Here is a 21,114-nt window from a genome sequence, read left to right as displayed (position 1 = left end):
CAAATAAAGGAGCAAATCATACAAGACACAGTAAACAAATAAACATAAGCTCCATCCAGTTAATAATCAATAAAACTCACTAAAACTCCATATAAACAGCGGTTAATACAGTTAAGTAATTAAATAAGAGGCATCCAGAAAACCCATGTTTAAAACCTTCCCCCAAAAGGAAGAATGGTGGGCCCCTCAATAGGAGCTCAGTTTAAGGAGCAGAGAGGAGCACCACATCAGCGGCTGGACACTCCAAAGGCCCGGTGGAACAACACAGTCTTACAGGCCCTGCGGAACTCACCAAGATCCCACAGGGCCTGGACAGCTGGAGGAAGGGTGTTCCACCAGGCCGGGGCCAGAGCTGTAAAGGTCCTGGCCCGCGTGGAGGCCAACCGCATCATTGAGGGGCCGGGAACTACCAGCAAATTGGCCTCTGCTGAACAGAGAGACCGAGTAGGGACATATGAGGTAATACGGTCCCAAAGGTACGAGGGTCCCAGGCCGCGTAACGCCTTAAAGGTCAAGACCCACACCTTGAAAATGATTCGGAATTCAACTGGGAGCCAGTGCAGCTGGCGCAATTGGATAGAAGAGTTCAATTCAAGGCGTTAGCTGGCACAGCTTCACATAGTTCCACTCTGCATATAACATGCCTTAACTCAAGCAGAATCTTACCGAGCCATTCCTCAGTCTCCAGCAAGAATGAGGTCTATATTTTCTGTGCTCTTGCTTGTTTCTTCCGAGATCTGCTCAAGACATGCATCAAGGTCATGCTTTTGTTTAACGTGCCAGACTGCAGAACGCAACTAGCTGAGAAATCAACCTGTACGCCCCTGTTTCATTGCCATGCTCGCTTGTAACAATAGCTCTGGAAAGAAACGGGACTGGGGCCATGGCCGATCGGCTTCTTGACTTCAGCCCATCCAAGCAAATGCAATCGCTACCAAATAACACAAATACAATTAGGACGGCAACTGTGCGAGTGTGGGGTCGGAATGCTTCAGCCCCCGAACCAGTGCGATGAGAACAGCGTGTCCTTTGAAAAATCAGAAGTAGGCCATCCCTGATTCAGAGGCTCTTAAAAATGTTCAGAAAAACCTTCCTGAATGGCTGCATCTTGGCTTTCTTTCGATTTTTAGAGACAAAACATCGCCCGGCTGGAGTCAAAACAAAAAGCTGCAGCAAAACACTTTGTGCCGACTTTCTTTTCAAATGAATCCGTTACGAAACTGTGCCTGACCTAGGATTGAGCAGAAAAGCAAATGGAACACCTTTCATAGCATTATTTTAAATTTATTTTTTTTCCACCGTCTTGGTATTTTCATTCCGGCATCTTTTTCTTTTTCTTTCTGAACATAACAAAACTGTCATTCGACAAAACGAGAACACATTCTGAATATCTGATGGTTCAGAAATGGCAAAGGAACAAATTAGTAAAAGCCGTTCCTTTGTTCGCTAGGCTGGGGCTGACGTTGTTTTGTGTGGCTGTTTTCCAAACAAGATTGTGAGTCTGGGAAGAGGTCAAGGACCCGTGTTTCACTTTGCTTTTGATGCTTGGCTGTGGGAGCCGGGGCGCGGGTGCCACATAAATAAGAGCATTAAAACAGAGGAAATATTGACATTAAAGAAAACATATGCCCCCACAGTCTCATCTATATTGTCCCCTGTAAAGCTCAAGGCAGGAGGACAGAGCTTTTAACTCAGAGAGGATCACTCAAGGGCTCCATCAGTTTATTTGCACAAAAACAAGGAACATCCTTTACAGAGATAACATCCATCTGCACCTGGCTACTATGTACATCAGGAGCACTCACTAACCCTAACAATCCATGTTTTCAGAACAAGCTTTGAACATTTGTACAGATTTGGTATGCATAAATGAGAACCTGAAAAGTCCAGGGCTTGGTTCGGACATACTGAAGTTTGTGCAAAAATATGTGTCTTGCTCCTGGTCAGACAACATGGCTGCTATGCATATCAGCAGGATCTGCCATGGTTGGGAGCCGCCCAGTATGCGTGGCTGTTATGTCTTCTCTTTTGTGGAAAAGGAGTTGGTGTGGTCACCTTGGGCTAGTCACAGTTCTCTCAGAACTCTCTCAGAAGTCCCACCTACCTCACCAGGTGTCTGTTGTGGGGAGAGGAAGGGAAGGAGCCGCTTTGAGACTCCTTACAGCTAAGATAAGCAGGGTATAAATCCAAACTCTTCATCTTCTTCCTTGTTCCTCCTCTTGACAGATTCTCCAGTTGCTGTCCTTTGCAGGCATGGGTTTTGCACCTGCAAACAGCATTTGAACACTTATTAGTAATAAGCCTTTAAGTAACTCCACTGACGGGGTGGCGGGGGTGGCTCTAACCTTTGCAGATTGGTTAAGTTCTTCCTAGCTAGCCCAGCCTTTCAAAGTTTACTTATTGGGGGCTACTGATCTTTTGTTATCTAGAATAAATATGGTTGCCAGCCTCCACACAGGAGCTAGAGATCTCCAGGAATTACAACTAATCTCCCAACAGCAGATAACTCTCATGGTAAAGGAAGAATTTACCACTCCCCTTAACCACTCAGTCAGAAAGGGCAGGGATTGAGAATACAGGTGGTAGGTCTCATCTGTCCAAGAATCTTGTTTCCATCCTCAGGATCCGCAAGCTGAAAAGTATCCATATCAATCAGACAAGCAGATGCCAAAGGTATATCATCTGAACGCATATTGCTAAATTTTTTAATCATATCATCTTAATCTATGATTGTTTTGCCTACTGGTTTTAAATGTTTTATTTTCTCCTATATATCTAAAATCCAGTATGCTATTACTCAAAGGAAGAGAGATTGAGAACAATGTGGAGAACACTTGTCATTTGGGAGCAATTTAGGAAGGTCTCAGGTTCAAGTGAGAAGTTTGAGTCCTCCTATCTTGCAGATCTGATGAGCATGCTACCCCTCACTCCTTCCCTCCCCTCCCTTGCATGCCACCCCTCCCTCTCCCATCTCCACTCCAGGAGAGATTTTGCAGGATCCATGCAAGAGTTCTCACCAGTGGTCCTGAGGGAGTGGGTTACATTAATTATTTTATTGTGTGCGAGGCGGGTTACCTAATTTAGGGTCTGCTTTTCCTTTAGAAATGCCATTAGATCCAAAAATCATAAAGTCCTGTTGTTTCCTATGTGGCTGGTTAGCAAAGGTAGAAAACGGGATAATTCTCCCTGTTGGGCTGTTTTAAAAACATGTTTTAGAAATATGGTAAAGTTCCTTGGTTAAGGAAAGTATCCTTCTTTTGATTTCTAGGAACAAAATTAAGTATTTGAAAGTATTAAGTATTTGACAGGCAGTCAATTAGGGGAGAAGTAGTTGTTTCTGTTGGCAGTAAACAATAGCACTTGCTATAATGAGTTTAAATTATGGACAGAAAGATACCAGCTGGAAATTAGGAACCTTTTTTTACAGTAAGAATTTTTTACAGTAACAGAGAAATTATTAATGCCCCGTCCCCGGAATGCCCGGCCACGCCCCCGTCATGCCCCGCCCACCCCCATTGGTGCTACACCACTGTTTGAACCCCACCACCATGGGAACCTGTTACTAAAACTTTTGGATCCCACCACTGCTCTCCTCCCTTGCGTGCCACCCCTCACTCACTCCACTCCCACCCTCCCCTTCCCTTGCATTACCTTGAAGATGTTCCTGTTTCAAGGGAAAGACTCCATTCTCTCCAACCAACCCAGAACCAGAGCACTGATTAATTTAGATCTGAGGGCAAACAGCATTACCCATTCTCATGATATAGCCTAGGTTGTGTGTGTTGTGTGTGTTAAATGCCGACAAGTCACTTTGTACTAGGATTTGGGAAACCCAGGTTTGAATGCCCCACCTTGCCATGGAAATGTGCTGGATGACCTTGGGCCAGTCACACACTCTTAGCCTGAAACCTGGCTAGTATGAAGAAGAAGAAGGAAGAAGGAGAAGAAGGAGAAGAAGAGTTGGATTTATACCCCCCTTTTCTCCTGCAAGGAGACTCAAAGGGGCTCACAAACTCCCTTCCCTTCCCCCCTCACAACAAACACCCTGTGAGGTAGGTGAGGCTGAGAGAGATCAGAAAAACTGTGACTTGCCCAAGGTCACCCAGCTGTGTGGGAGTGCACAGGCTAATCTGACTTCCCCAGATAAGCCTCCACAGCTCAAGCGGCAGAGCAGGGAATCAAACCCAGTTCCTCCTGATTAGAGTACAGCTGCTCTTAACCACTATGCCACTGCTGCTCCTTTGGAGACTTCCAAAGAATACCAGGGGCATGACACAGAGGCAAGCAATGACAAACTACCTCTGAACCCTTGCCTTGAAAACCCTACAGGTTCACCTTAAGTCTGTTGTGACTTTATTGCAAAAAAAATGAATTATGATCTCCAAAACGACCTTTAGTTAACAGCCATGATAAGGTCTTGCAGGCTGAAGGATGTGGCTTCCATAAGATGGTGCAAATCCACCCGTAGGATAATGATTGAATGGAAAGAATGAAAGGCCTTCAGGGTCAATTGCCTGTTCAAAAGCAGGACAACCCACCCACTGCTTATATCAGCCAAACCACACCACTGTTACCCAAATTAGCCTGGTCTGTTCCCTTTCATCCTCTCTCTCTGGATGGCCCATTCGTCAGGAATCACATTCAGGTTTTTAATGACTTGGGTCCAGGTTCCCCAACTTGGGTTTCCTGCAGCCACACAGCAGCTGAGGGAATGGATTTTTAAAAAACAAAGGAGAACCCAAAGAGGCTCCTAATACTGCTGGTGAGGAGGAGGAGGGAGGGCTGTTTTAGCGTAATGTACCTCACAGGGCTGTTGTGAGAATAAAATGGAGGAAAGGAAAATGGTACAAGCTGCTTTGGGTCTCCATTGCAGAGAAAGGCATGGCATAAATGAAGTAGATAAATACATTGACAAGGGGCTGATAAAAGGCAGGCAGGCAGGGAGGCAGGGAAGGAAGGAAGGAAGGAAGGAAGGAAGGAAGGAAGGAAGGAAGGAAGGAAGGGAGGGAGGGAGGAAGGAAGGAAGGAAGGAAGGAAGGAAGGAAGGAAGGACAGAAACGGGCTGGTAGGAGGAACAAAAGGGAAATGGTGTGGGGGGAGGGATACAGGGGATAGTGAGATTCCCTTCTCACTCAATGTGTCTTTCCTGCTGTGTAACATCTACCAATATGCAGCGTTTTCCAGGGAGAATCTGATAGGTGGAGGGAAAGAAGGAAAGCTGAAGATAAGGGCATTCCCCCCCTCTCTCTCTCTCTCTCTCTCAGCCTAACTTGGAGCAGCAGTGGCTTAGTGGTTAAGAGCAGGTGCATTCTAATCTGGAGGAACTGGGTTTGATTCCCTGCTCTGCCCCTTGAGCTGTGGAGGAATTCAGATTAGCCTGTGCACTCCCACACACGCCAGCTGGGTGACCTTGGGCTAGTCACAGTTCATCTGATCTCTCTCAGCCCCACCTACCTCACAGGGTGTTTGTTGTGAGGGAGGGAAGAAAAAGGAGATTGTCAGCCCCTTTGAGTCTCCTTACAGGAGAGAAAGGGGGGGATATAAATCCAACTCTTCTTCTTCTAACATCACAGGATTGCTGTTAGGACAAAATGGAAGTAAGGTGAACAGTGTAAGATACTTTGGGTCCAAGCTGGGGGAAAAGGTGGAGTATAAATGAAATCTAAAATTGGTTGTGTGTCATCCCCCCGCCCCAACATTTATATTCCCAAAATGGTATCCTTAAAATCTTAGGTCGTTTCCCCACTTACCTCGACCACCCTTTGCTGTGCGCTACTCTCAGCGCGCATCATTTCTGGCGCGCTCCCGGGCTGCCCCACAACCCCGCGCTCTGCACGGGGTCATCAAAAGGTGCCGTTTTGAGGAGCGCCAGGAATGACACGCGCTGAGGGGGCGCGAGAGCAGCTGCGTTGGGGCGGCTGCATTGTTGCCTCCCCTGTAGTGGAGAGTGCCGCTGGACCCCACGCTACTTGGGGAGAGTAGCGCGCAGCAGACGGTAAATGGGGAAATGACCTCTATCAAAATAGCATTTTATGAATGCAAATATTTTTTCAGATTATATATATAAAAACCCTAATTCAACGTAACGTTTGGGTTCGCCTAGACTGCCCCTGTTGGGGAGTCTATCTGCTATTGTCTCAGAACACACGTGAGGAGAAAGCTGAAAGGAAGCTGCTCCGTCTTAAGTGTCTAAAATGGGTGATAAAAACATACGTGTTCTTCTGTACAGGTTATGTATTACCTTATTAAGTGACTAATGTGTGAACTGGCTTTATAGTTGCCACTGAGAATTCAGTGCTGGAAATGGACCCAGGAAAATGTACATAGGTAAAGTCTTGTACTTCATCGTAGACTGTGAATCAAAATTAAGTCAGCACTCCAGTCTGGGCCGGTTGCTGAGGTTTCACGCAGACTCCACGTTAAGCCAGGTGACTGTTGTGGCTCTAAAGGAGGTTTCTGGGGCCATTCGAGGTGAATTCCTATTGATCCAGATAAAGTCTCTGCAGACAAGCTCTCTGCTGTGTTTGTTTTGAAGGGATCAAAGGAAGCAGCTACCTTTTCCCAGTTAATCAGGCTGCTTTGTCTCCGCATAGAAGCCGGGGAAGCAGCTGGAGGGGAAAAGGGTCAGATAAGAGAGCAGGTGGATAGGAAATCCTAGACTGCAGCCAGTCGCCTGAAAAAGCAGAAGAGCAAGAGTTTGGCTTGCGGATAATGAGATGATCAAATAAAGAACAGCTTCACGGAGTAAAAGCAGTGTCTAGACATGGATTCCCAGAGCACTAGAGACATACCTAGTATTTTATTCTTAAAGTCCCCCGTGCTATCAGGTGAGGTCATGGAGGCTTGCCTCCCGTCTCGCAGTCTCCGCAACAGCAGAACATAAATGTCTGGCCTTTTTGCTTCCAGAAACACAAAGAGAAATGGAGATTTCTTGCTCTGACACCACGCCCTCAGTCTTGTTCAGGGTCTTGCTCTTTTTTTTGACAACAAGTTGCAGACAACTTATGGTGACCCTTGTGAGTTTTCAGGGTTGCGGAATGGTGTAGTAGAGCCCAAACTGGTCAGAACTCAAAAACTAAGCTGACTTGGTACTTGGAAGAGAGATTTCCAAGAAAGACTCTGCAGAGCAAGGCAATGGCAAACCACCTCTGCTTAGACCAGGGCCACTATGCGGGGAGGGGGTGGGATTCCAGGCGTGTATCAGGTTCTCTGAATTCCCACTTTCTTTTTAATTTGGGGGGATTCCCCCCCCAAAAAAAACAGCATCACTTTCAATGTTGTTTCAACTAGGGAGCCCAGATTTGTGAGGTGGGGCATGTTCTATAATGTGATTGTAACTTTGAGATGACATGGTGCAAAAAATCGTTCTTTGGTCGTAGGGGGGGAGGTCGTGGGGAGGCCTTTGGTCGTGGGGAGGCCGTCCATACCCGGGGGGGGGGGGGCACAAAACTCAGATTTTGCACCGGGCTCCATTTTTCCTAGCTACACCTCTGCTGTGATCCTTCCCAGAATTACAGAGCAAAGCGGGTTTGAGAAAAACCAGAGAAAACCTAAGAAACCCCCAGGATGTGCACAAATGTACCATGATGCTGTGGGGAAGCAGAGGGAGAAAAAAGTCACTTCCTTGAAGCTAAGGCAGACAACTCACATGGAAGACCTCAAAGGTTAAGGCAAACACTTGCCTAACCTAAGATGCTGCTAAGCCCATCAATCAAGTCAGCGTTGGAGCACGGTATATGGTTGCCAGCTCCAGGGTGGCAACTGGCAGGGGGTGGGGGTGACTTATCAGGAGCAGAGACCTAGGTCCATTCACCAATTGGCCATGCTGGCGGGGGCTGATGGGAATTGTAGTCCATAACATCTGGAGTGCCAAAGGTTCGTTACCACTGACTAGGTCAGGGGTAGGGAACCTGCGGCTCTCCAGATGTTCAGGAACTACAATTCCCATCATGTATATTAGTCTTTAATGAGGGCTGATGGGAATTGTAGTTCCCACTGAACTTGTCACTGGGAGAGCCACCAGGGTTCCCTACCCCTGGACTAGGTCAACATTTGTTGTTGATGTGGTGACTTCATCAGGTTGCCAGAGATATGAGGACACTCTGTTATTTGAGCAAAAACTCCATGGTAGATGACTTTTTTTTTAACCTCAGAGTTTTTACCCAAATACCAGAATGTCCCTGTTTGCTGGCAATAGGGTCACTTCCAGTTTGGGGTAAAAGCAGAGGAGGGATCCAACCAGTTCTCATTACTTCTCTAGTAGTGAGATTTACTAATTTTTCCTCCCAGTGCCGAGAAGGGGTTACTAAAGCTTAACCTCCCTGCCCAATAGGGACTGGAAGGTGCGTGTGTGCGGCCGGCATGCTGTTTTGAAATCCCACCACCATTGGAACCTGTTATTAAAAATTTTGGATCCCACCACTGGGTAAAAGTGATGTAGCTGCATTGCTGCCTAAGCCTCTTTTTGCTGCCTATAAGTCTCCTGCCAGCCACCTGATTGATGCTGGGGGGAGGAGCCACATAGTGGGGGATTCCCCACCCCAGCAAGGCATGACAAGACTAATTCCAGGAAATCTCTAGCCCCACCTGGAGGTTGGCAACCTCAGAATCCTGCACCCATGCTCCACTCTTAGTTTCAAGTTTTATTTTATTACGTTCTTTATTTAAAATATTTTATGCTGCCAGGTGGCAAACATGGAAACAGGGAAGGTTTGAACATTAAAAACAGTATTTAGAATTGTAAAATAATTCAATAAAAAGACATATGCAAATAGAAGAAGAGGAGGAGGAGTTTGGATTTATACCTCACCTTTCTCTCCTGTAAGGAGACTCAAGGTAGCTTGCAAGCTCCTCTCCCTTCCTCTCCCCAAAACAGACACCTTGTGAGGTAGCCCGGGCTGAGAGAGTTCTGAAGAAGTGTGATAGATTCTGCATGGGCCATGAAGAGCAGTGTGCAGCTGCTAAGGATGCCATTATGGGGGAGGACTTTGCAAGGCTGCCACTGCTGGATCGGAGCCCCAATTGCATTCCCCCCCCCCCACAACGGCGCTTTTGGAAAGCGGCAGTGTCCACCCAGTGCCAAGCAAACAGCACCGGGTGGAAGGGGGCGGTTTCCGGCATGCTGCTCTTTAAAAAACTTACCTCCTCCTCTCTGTGTAGTTCTGTTGGGACGAGGGGACACGCCCCCTGCCCCCGACCCCCAGGTCATTGCCAGGGCCATAGGGGCATATGTCTTATAGTCCCAACAAACTGGGAAGGAAGAGGAAGGTGGAAACAAGATTTGCCTAAAACAGCAACAAGCGACCCAACATCGATGGCACTATTTAAACTGAGTGAACCTAGCACTTACGTCAGAGAATGAGATCTAATGAATCCCGATCAGCTGATGGCAACCTTGTAACATTTAACAGAAGATCTCATTTTAAGCGTTGATAGCACTCCCATCTTGGGCGATGATGCTGTTGCGGACGCACTTGGCAGCATTGCATTCTGGCTGCCACACACCTGAGTGTCTTGAGAAACTTGACCCCAGGCCAGCACTGGTGTCATGTACATCAGTGCCCTGCCACTCCCAGGGCCCGTGCACAATCTGCCTGTGACTAACCCAAGGTCACCCAGCAGGAATATAGGAGAGCAGAAACACATCTGGTTCACCAGATAAGCCTCTGCCACTCAGGTGGAGGAGTGGGAAATCAAACCTGGTTCTCCAGATTAGAATCCACCTGCTCTTAACCACTCCACCACACTGGCTGTCCCCTCCCAAAACTCCAGATTCCCTTTTTATATACTTTTTCTCACCAACTATCTAAAGTGTCTCTTGGTGTTTTTTTCTTGTCCCCCATTTGAGATAGATGAGGAATCCACAAATAACTCTTTCTTTATGTAAGTTAGAATATGACACAAGAGAGGCTTCATGAAGTAAAAACTCAAAATTATTTTATTTGTCTCTTTTGGGAAAATGGTAAAGTCAAGTTTTCAGGGAGGTTTTAGAAAATAAACTTAGCAGATTCAGCAATTGGAATGATGAAACTTACAATATTTATAAACAAGAGATATTTTGTAATTAGGGTGTATCTGATATATTTCACAGACAGGTGTTGAAATTTTTGATATATGCTGAGATAGAAAACCTTTGGCAATCATTGCTTAGACTAACAGACTTAAGCTTCTTGAAACAATGTTTCAAATGTTGATGGAGTCAGGAACAAACCACACAATTTTTCCAGTTTTCTTCCTTAAAACTGGTTAGGGATCACCCCCTTTACTTAGAAGCTATTTCCCTCAGGGAAGGACGTTCAAATCACTTCCCTCAAACCCAGGATTCTTCTTGATCCTACAAAACCATGTTCCTTTCACTCCTGCTGCCAGCCTCCATTGTCAGCTTCAACTGTCAGTTTTTAATTCCCAGTATTTTAAAAAATCTCTTTCAACACCCAATTGTAGAATTTTCATAGATTTTTTTAAATTTTTGAACCTCCTGCCTCAAGGCTCCATGATAAGGACAATTTGGCATTATTCAGTTATCCATCATCAAACACCAAAACCAGGGAGGAGGACCAACAGCAGTCATAAGATGAAACTCTTAATCCTTCTCATCCCTACCCTGGCTGGCAAGTTAAAATATACTTATTAAGTTAAACAGCAACTTAATATTATGAACAGAAATATATTTATGAACAGCAAACCTCTGTTAATATTATACACCATCACGTTAATATTTCCTATTAATGATCTATTGAAGCAGTAATAGATCATTTTCTCCCCCTTCCAACCTTTACATGCATGGTGATTTGTATTAATCTGTATTAGTGGTTATTAATTTGAGATAATGAATGCCTTTCTGGACTAAACAACAAGCAAACAGTACCGTAGCTTAAGTATTTGACTATAATTTGTGGTTTTTAATAGATTCTGTTTTAGATCTAGTTAAAATATATATGAAGGCTCAGATTAGTGGCTGAATGAATGAATGAATGAATGAATGAATGAATGAATGAATGAATGAATGAATGAATGAATGAATGTATGAATGAAAAACATGTCAGTAAAATCAGTTCCCATTATCCTTATACTTCTCATTCAATATCACTATATAAACAGTTCTCTATTTTGTTCTCCACGCCAGTTTTGCACTAGATAAAGGTTCAAGGGTAAACTGGGAAAGATTTCTTACTGATTTACTTATTAAAGATTATTTGTTACATGAACTTTTGTGAACTAGAGGCCATCAGGTGAAAGGAGTATCAACTATATTAGTAGCCATGAGTGTGTGCAAATATAGGAGAAGCTGAGAGATTTTTGAGAGAACTATGACTGGCCCAAGATCACCCAGCTGGCTTTATGTGTAGGAGTGGGAAACAAACCCTGTTCATCAGATACGAGTCTGCCACTCATGTGAAGGAGTAGGGACTCAAACCTGGTTCTCCAGATTAGATCCACTCCTCTTAACCACTACACAACGCTGCTTCTTAATCTTGGGAAATCTTGAGAGGCACAAGCTGTGCAAACTGAGTAGATAAAACAGTGGGAATCCTCAGTGATACAGAGGAGTTTTCCAGAATCTGTAATAAGTGGGAAAGGAGGGCCTTTTGGCAGAATCAATTTAGAAACACAGACACATAGAGCTAGAAGAGATCCCAAGGGTCATCTGCTCCAATCACTTAACACAGGAAATTCATAACTAACTTTCACTTTGCTGCAGTATCCCCAGCTCTATGGAAAGCAAAAAAAAAACCCTCCAGGGTCCCTGACCAATCTGGCCTGGAGGAAAAATCCTTCCTGAATCCTGACTCCAAGGTAGTGATCAGGGTTACCCTGGGTATGCAGTAAGAAACAGCCACAAGAGCTGAGCACTGACTCTTCCCTTCCTATCCTCCCTCTCATGATCTGCCTAAGTTCACAGAATCCACCTTGTTGTTAGATGGCCATCTAAGCTCTGTTCGAGAACCTTCAAAGAAGGACAACCCACCACCTTTTGAGGAAACTTGTTCCACTGAGAAACTGCTCTGTCAGGAAGTTCTTCCTAACATTTAGTTGAAAACTCTTTTGTTTCCCAGTTTGGTTTTTCCCATTTTTTTTTTGTTCACACAGGGATTCTCCTACAAAGTGTCACTCGCTGAGCTAAGCTGCCATTATGCCCACTCACTTCCTTCCTTGGTCTCTTTGTGCTACCTCCATTTGAGTAAGTTGCCTGCTGCCTTTTTCCTGTGATCCTTCGTTTAATGTTAGTGAAGAAGAAGAAGAAGAAGAAGAAGAAGAAGAAGAAGAAGAAGAAGAAGAAGAAGAAGAAGAAGAAGAAGAAGAAGAAGAAGAAGAAGAAGAAGAAGAAGCAGCAGCAGCAGCAGCAGCAGCAGGAGTTGGATATATACCCCCCTTTATCTCCCCCCTCTATCTCCTATAGGAGACTCAAAGGGGCTTACAAACTCCTTTCCCTTCCCCCCTCACAACAAACACCCTGTGAGGTGGGTGGGGCTGAGAGAGCTCAGAAGAACTGTGACTAGTCCAAGGTCACCCAGCTGCCGTGTGTTGGAGTGCACAGACTAATCTGAACTCCCCAGATAAGCCTTCACAGCTCAGGCGGCAGAGTGGGGAATCAAGCCCAGTTCCTCCAGATTAGAGTACACCTGCTCTTAACCACCATGCCACTGCTGCCACTACACCACTGTTTGCTAGACCATATTAATTTCTTGTCAATTTTACAGCATAATTTTTTTTAAAGCCGGTTGGATCCTTCTGAAATGGTGACCTGAGGGAGGAACTACTGTGGTGTGGGCAGGGAAAGATGGAGAGGGGAGTGAAAACCCTAAGAAAACTAAATGTACGTTGGTCTCCTTGCAAAGGGAGAGGGATATATTGGACATTCAGAGCCTTCAGAAACCTGAAGATTTTCTCATCTGAGAGGGGTGAGTCCTGGAGAAGGGGAAACGTATGGAACCAAGAATCAAACACAGAGGGAATGTATGCTCAATAGGAAGGAAACCACAAGTGTGTAAATGGCTGCTGCCTTTTCACAACTCCCCGATTTTCCTGCCCCAATAAACATCTTTGTATGATCGTTTGGAACTTGCTTTTTTGTTTGGAGGTGAATAGAAATATTTGGAAGTATTTTTTTTCAATTGAGTCCTTTTTGAGAGAGATCGATGTCTCATTTTATTCAAAGGGGCTTTCCAGGTAATTTGTGCTGCATCTATATTTAATTGACAATACGCTTCAGCATTCTGGCTAGGTCCCTCGTCAGGGAATTTTTATGATTCTGCCTGTTCTTGTTCTTGTTCCTCTTGACTTCTTCAGCTTTCTCTCCTTTCCACTGCATCCTGTCACAATCTGCGCAATGTAAATCATAAATTAAGTTAAACGTGTTCTTCCATAATTCTGTCCCTTTTCTTTTACAGTGTCTTACCTAACAATCATTCATCTGTTCATGGTATCGGGAAGGTGAGTGATTTCTTTTGTTGATATTTGGTTTGAACTAGGGTAGGGTTGCCAGGTCTGGGTGGAGAAATACCTGCAGATTTTGAAGCTGGAACCTGGGGAGGGTGGGGTTTGGGGAAGAGAGGCATCTCATTCTCAGCATGCCATGGAGCCCATCCAGTGGTGGGATCCAAAAATTTTAGTAACAGGTTCCCATGGTGGTGGGATTCAAACTGTGGCGTAGCGCCAATGGGGCTGGGCAGGGCATGACGGGGGCATGACCGGGCATTCCGGGGGCGGGGCATTCCTGGGCGGGGCTGTGGCAAGGACGCAGCCACTGCGCCGGTCCTTGAGCGGGAAACGAATGCACGCAGGCGCAGGCTGCCACGCACGCCGGTGCACCTCCTGTTAGACAGCTTCAAGTTCTGCGCGCTACTGCTGAGAGGAGGGGCGTAACTAAGGCAAAAATCACGTGGCAAAATCACCAATTAGTAACCCCCTCTCGGCACACACAAATAATTAGTAACCTACTCTCGGGAACCTGTGAGAACCTGCTGGATCCCACCTCTGAGCCCATCCTCCAAAAGCCATTTTCTATAGGGAAGCTGTTCCCTATTGTCTGCAGATCAATTGTAATAGTGGGACCACACCTGGAGATTGGCAACCCTAAACTCTAAATCAGGGACAAACAGGATGGAGTTGACATGGGACCATGCTGGTTCTCAGTAGCCCTGGCCTCCCAAGTTATAGCCCTTTACAGAGGCCAAATAAACTTCCAATAAGAAAGGGGAACTTGACCAGGAAGCAGACATTCTACAACAGTTAAATATATTTAACAATTACCAGGAACATACAATTAATGAGGATTAGCCTGAGGTAATGTGGTCTGGACGTGTGGTACAAGAGACTGCCGTAATGCCCATTCCTGCCTAAAAGGCATCCTTTGCCTCAACATTTTTGAGCTGCTCCCACCTGAAAGTCCTCGTCTGCCAATTTTACTTCCAGTCAGACAGCCAAAGGTGCCCTCTTACCTCCATGTCTGTGAGAAGAGACACAGGTAGCTTAGATAAGCTAAACATTCTGGGGAGCAAGGTACACAAGATCAGAGTGAAAAGGGGGTGGAAGAAATGAGATAAGGAGAATTCCTAATAGTCCTGAGGGCATTGAAGGGTGTAGAAATGCATTATGGGACTCTGGAGGTGTTGAGATATGAATAAACAGGCTTTAAAAATATCAATCCAGTGACAGGAGCCGCTGAGCTGAATTTAAATTACCATCTAGAATTGATGGAGAGCTTTTCAATATTAGAAGGTGGGCACTGTTTTGTTCTGAGCTTTTATATAACTTTCCAAGAAATCCTTGGGAGAATAGTTTGCATTTTAAATATTTCTGTTCTTTTCTTTTTAAAAGTAAAAAAAAACCCCACATATATTATTTTTAGCAAAGGGCAAATGAAATGCTTGGCCATAGGAAGCAAATGATTGTTCCAAATAGGGGTATCAATAGTTGCTATTTTAAAATTAATACCCCCAATTCCAAAAGCTATTTAAATTTGCACAAGAGTGAAAATAGATTATTTGGTTCTCTGGAACTCTTACAATATTGTATTCTTGAAGGCTTTCACAGCTGGAATTCAACCGACTATTGTGAGTTTTCGGGGCTGTGTAGCCATGATCTTGTGGTTTTAGCTATGAAAACCCACAACAACCAGTCTTACAATATTATTTTAATATTCTGTTCTAGTGATGTATTAGAGCAGTGGTTCTCAACCTTCCTAATGCCGCGACCCTTTAATACAGTTCCTCATGTTGTGGTGACCCCCAACCCTAACATTTATCCATTTTACAGATGGAGAACACTGATGCAGGGAGTCTTAGGCGACCCCTGTGAAAGGGCCGTTTGACCCCCAAAGGGGTCCCGACCCCAGGTTGAGAACCACTGAATTAGAAAATGGGGTGAGGTCAGAGGAGTCCATTAATACTTGATCTAGTAGTCTTTACTGGGCTGTTCTGGTAAACAATAAGCACTGAAAACATGCCAAAAAAAACAGAATGAAGGGAGTCAAATACCAGGTGGTCTATGTCCCATTGAATGAACAGTTCAGATGGTGGGGAGCTGGGATGGGATCTTTCTGGTCTCTCCCAAGGAGTTAGTCACGGTCCTGAATTCTTTAGGAACAAGGCTTAGGACAGCCAGATTGGAGTCCGGTAGCATTTCGAGAACCAACGAGATTTGCAGGGTATAAGCTTTCAAGGGTCAAAGCTTTCTTCATTATTGACTCTTGAAATCTTGTTGGTCTCTATGAGTTTTTATTGTTTTGTTTTTGCTGTGAAAGCTGACTTATGGCAACCCTCTGAAGGCAAGAGATGTTCAGAGATGGTTTGCCATTGCATGTCTCCATATAACCACCTTGGTATTCATTGGTGGCCTCCTGAGTCCCATCCAAATACTAACCAGGACTGACCCTGCTTAGGTTCTGAGATCTGATACGTTCAGGCTAGCCTGAGCTATCCAGCTTAGGGCTCAAAGGTGCTCCTGGCATCTAATCTAGCTCTTCTATAGCAGATCAACATGGCTATCCTTTGGAACCTATAGCAGATCAACTATAGCAGATCAACATGGCTATCCTTTGGAACCTATAGCAGATTCTGTAGCAGATCAACATGGCTATCCTTTGTAGAACCAACCAGGGGAGATGTGATCCTAGATCTAAGTCTATGTGGGACCCAGGACCTGGTGCGGGAAGTCAGTGTTGTTGAGCCGATAGGGAACAGCGACCACAATGCTGTCAGATTCAGTATCTCTGCATGCGAACAAGTGACAACTACTAATATAGTTACATTTGCCTTCAGAAAGGGAAATTTCTCAAAGATGAGGGGGATAGTGCGCAGGAAGCTGAAAGGGAAAATTAAGAGAGTCAAAAATGTCCAAGGTGCTTGGAGGTTATTTAAAAACACAGTCTTAAAAGCTCAGCTGGAATGTGTTCCGCAGGTTAGGAAAGGCAGCGCCCAGTCCAAAAGAAAGCCACCATGGTTAACAAGGGAGGTTGAGGAAATTATTAGGGGAAAAAAGATGTCTTTTAGAAAATGGAAGTCCAACTTAACTGATGAAGAATACCAGAGAGAACACAAATGGTGGCAAAAGAGAAGCAAGTTAGCTGTAAGGGAGGCAAAAAAGGATTATGAGGAACGCATGGCTGCGAACATCAAGACTAGCAACAAACAGTTCTTCAAGTACATCAAAAGTAGGAAGCCAGCTAGGGAAGCGGTAGGCCCGTTAGATGACGAAGGAACAAAAGGTGTGCTAAAAGATGACAGGGAGATTGCAGAGAAGCTGAATGAATTCTTTGCATCTGTCTTCACCCAAGAGGAGGTGAGGAAAATTCCTGCACCTGAACCAAGCTTCTTAGGAGGTGAATCCGAGGAACTAGCGAAGATAGTAGTAGACAAGGAAGAAGTTCTGGCAGACATTGATAAACTAAATGCTACCAAATCCCCTGGCCCAGATTGCATTCATCCAAGAGTTCTTAAAGAGCTCAAGCATGAAATTGCTGATGTTCTCACATTAATATGCAACTTATCCCTGAAATCAGGCTCCATCCCTGAAGACTGGAAGATGGCCAATGTCACACCAATCTTTAAGAAAGGGTCTAGGGGGGATCCAGGAAATTACAGGCCAGTCAGTTTGACATCTGTTCCTGGTAAATTAGTAGAATCTATCATTAAAGATAAAATTATTAAACATGTAGAAAAGCAAGACCTGCTGAGGAAGAGTCAGCATGGCTTTTGTAGAGGCAAGTCCTGTCTTACAAACTTACTAGAGTTCTTTGAGGGTGTAAACAGACATGTGGATAAGGGGGAACCAGTGGACACTGTCTACTTGGATTTCCAAAAGGCTTTTGACAAAGTTCCTCATCAGAGACTGCTGAGAAAACTCAGCAATGAAGGAATAAGAGGGGAAGTCCTCCTATGGATTAAAAACTGGTTGAGGAACAGGAAACAAAGAGTGGGTGTAAATGGGAAGTTCTCACAATGGAGAGATGTCGGGAGTGGTGTCCCCCAAGGATCCGTATTGGGACCAGTGCTCTTTAACCTATTCATAAATGACCTGGAAGTAGGGGTGGGTAGTGTGGTGGCCAAGTTTGCAGATGATACCAAATTATGTAGGGTGGTGAGAACCACAAAGGATTGCAAAGAGCTCCAAGCGGACCTTGATAAATTAGGTGAATGGGCTAAGAAATGGCAAATGCAGTTCAATGTAGCAAAATGTAAAGTGATGCACATAGGGGCAAAAAATCCAAACTTCACATACATGCTACAGGGGTCAGTGCTATCAGTCACAGACCAGGAAAGGGATTTGGGCGTCTTAGTTGATAGTTCCATGGGAATGTCAACTCAATGCATGGCAGCTGTGAAAAAGGCAAACTCTATGCTGGGGATAATTAGGAAAGGAGTTGATAATAAAACTGCAAGGATTGTCATGCCCTTATATAAAGCCGTGGTGCGACCACACTTGGAGTACTGTGTTCAGTTCTGGTAGCCACATCTCAAAAAGGATATCGAAGAGATAGAAAAAGTGCAGAGAAGGGCAACAAGGATGACTGAAGGATTGGAGCACCTTCCTTATGAGGAGAGGCTGCAGCGTTTGGGACTCTTTCATTTGGAGAGGCGGCGGCTGAGGGGGGATATGATTGAAGTCTATAAAATTATGCATGGGGTAGAAAATGTTGACAGAGAGAAATTTTTCTCTCTTTCTCACAATACTAGAACCAGGGGGCATGCATTGAAAATGCTGGGGGGAAGAATTAGGACTAATAAAAGGAAACACTTCTTCACGCAACGTGTTATTGGTGTTTGGAATATGCTGCCACAGGAGGTGGTGATGGCCACTAACCTGGATAGCTTTAAAAAGGGCTTGGACAGATTTATGGAGGAGAAGTCAATCTATGGCTACCAATCTTGATCCTCCTTGATCTCAGATTGCAAATGCCTTAGCAGACCAGGTGCTCAGGAGCAGCAGCAGCAGCAGAAGGCCATTGCTTTCACATCCTGCATGTGAGCTCCCAAAGGCACCTGGTGGGCCACTGCGAGTAGCAGAGTGCTGGACTAGATGGACTCTGGTCTGATCCAGCAGGCTAGTTCTTATGTTCTTATGTTCTTATAACCTATATTCACAGTTTAGGATAGCTTCCTAACTAACCAAAAGCCTAACAAACAGTTACTGGGTTCCTATTCACTATGGAGCACTATGTTTTGTTGAGATGGTGGGCCAGTCTTTCTCACAAGACATGGCTACTCTCCTGTCTCTTGTTTTCCACCTCATTCAGAATAGCAGTGGGAGAAATGTTTTTGGAATAGACTTCTGATTTCACTTCCAGGAGAACCCTTCTAGAAATTGAAAGCGCGTGGTTTTACCACAAAGTTTCCAGTGGCTCCTAAAAAGGCATATCACTTCTATTTTTTTTCCCTGGAAGTGATGTCCCCATTCCTCCAGTTTCCCACTGTTTGCTGGACAGGCACCTTAGGCATGATAGCAATATTTTTAACAGGGCCAAATTCTCCCTAGCCTCTAGCCAAAACATTCAAGTGGGTATTTCATAAGAACATAAGAAAGAGCCTGCTGGATCAGACCAGAGTCCATCTAGTCCAGCACTCTGCTACTCGCAGTGGCCCACCAGGTGCCTTTGGGAGCTCATATGTAGGAGGTGAAAGCAATGGCCTGCTGCTGCTGCTGCTTCTGAGCACCTGGTCTGCTAAGGCATTTGCAATCTGAGATCAAGGCGGATCAAGATTGGTAGCCATAGATCGACTTCTCCTCCATAAATCTGTCCAAGCCCCTTTTAAAGCTATCCAGGTGAGTGGCCATCACCACCTCCTGTGGCAGCATATTCCAAACACCAATCACACATTGTGTGAAGAAGTGTTTCCTTTTATTAGTCCTAATTCTTCCCCCCAGCATTTTCAATGAATGCCCCCTGGTTCTAGTATTGTGAATTGCACACATTACAAGTTGCATTCCATTGATCTATCATGGTCAGTATTGTCTACTCTAGGATTGCCTACTCTAGAATTTCAAGCTGAAGTCATAAGAACATAAGAACAAGCCTGCCGGATCAGACCAGCATCCAATCAAGTCCAGGTCTTTTATATTGCCTATTGCTTGGTCCCTTCAAATGGAAGATTATACCTGGGATCTTTTTCATGCAAAACTGATGCTCTGCCATTAAGGTTGTTGACGTGAAGATGGGGTCTGGGGTTCTCCCAGAAATACAACTGATCTCCAAACAGAGAACAGTTTCTCTGGAGGCAATGGCAGTTTGGAGGATTGAGACTGTGGCAACACGTCCCCGCTGAGCTCTCTCCCCAAATTCCACATTCCCCAAGTTCTGCCCCCAAATCCCCAGGGATTTACCAAAACGAAGTTGGCAACCCTACAACTGTGCCGCAGTCCCTGAAAAATCAAAACTGGTGATTATTCAGCTCTTCAGACCCAGAAGTCAGCCATCCCTGCTTTAAGTGATTTTTTTAAAAATCCTGTTTTTTTTAAAAAAAAAATCTAGAAGAAGAAGAAGAAGAAGAAGAAGAAGAAGAAGAAGAGTTTGGATTTATATCCCCCCTTTCTCTCCTGCAGGAGACTCAAAGGGGCTTACAATCTCCTTGCCCTTCCCCCCTCACAACAACCCCCTGTGAGGTGGGTGGGGCTGAGAGAGCTCCGAGAAGCTGTGACTAGCCCAAGGTCACCCAGCTGGCGTGTGTGGGAGTGCACAGGCTAATCTGAATTCCCCAGATAAACCTCCACAGCTCAGGCAGTAGAGCAGGGAATCAAACCCAGTTCCTCCAGATTAGATACATGAGCTCTTAACCTCCTACGCCACTGCTGCTCCTGTTCCCCCTCTGGCTGATGTGACGTTTCCGTGCAGTTTTGTCATTTCTGAGGGGATGGGGTATAAGCAGGGTCAAAGCAGGCTTCTTAATCTGTCAGGATAACCAATACATTGTATTGCATCAGGTAACCAGCACTACGGTATTAAAACTACAATAACAGACTGTGCCAAGATCCCACTAACTAACCCATCCGGTTCTATCCTACACTTCTATCCGCTTTGACTCATCCCCATTTGACCTCACCCAGGAAGCCATTTTTCTTGAAATCAGAAACTGCCAAGGAAGCAAGTAGGTCAAGCATCAAGTGAACGCTTTGATTTCTGTCCTGTTTCCTCTTAGAAAATCCTTGTTCCTGTTCCTCATTTTGACCCACGTTTTGTACCATTTGCTTCAGAGCACTGAGGATCTCCCATATCCAGGAAGTGTCCTCACAGTTTGTATCCAAAATACTGTAATTTGTCAGGGCTGAAGCAAAATGAATACTGGTGATCTGTGTACCTGTAACCCCCATGCTCAGAATGGGTTGACCCAGAAAGGGGTGGAGACTCAAAGCAGCAGAAGGCTGCAGAGCTCATGTAGTTTGGAGGAGACAAGACTACCAGACTCAGACCTTGGTTTGTATAAGCCCTTAACACCTTGTTAAGGTAGCTGCAATGTTGTTGGGAACTACTTGGAAGGTAGTTGTTTATTTTTGCTATGTTGTAAATGTTGGAGTTTATTGTTTCAGGGTTTTTTGTGGTTGTAATGGGTGAGAGTTCTCCTGGAAACCTTCATCATGTTGAATCATGTTCACCAAGCCCTTGGAGTCTTCAGGAGCCAA

This window comes from Sphaerodactylus townsendi, linkage group LG05 (assembly GCF_021028975.2).
Source record: "Sphaerodactylus townsendi isolate TG3544 linkage group LG05, MPM_Stown_v2.3, whole genome shotgun sequence".
In the NCBI taxonomy this organism is placed as follows: domain Eukaryota; kingdom Metazoa; phylum Chordata; class Lepidosauria; order Squamata; family Sphaerodactylidae; genus Sphaerodactylus; species Sphaerodactylus townsendi.
Note: the sequence above shows the minus strand (reverse complement) of the source record.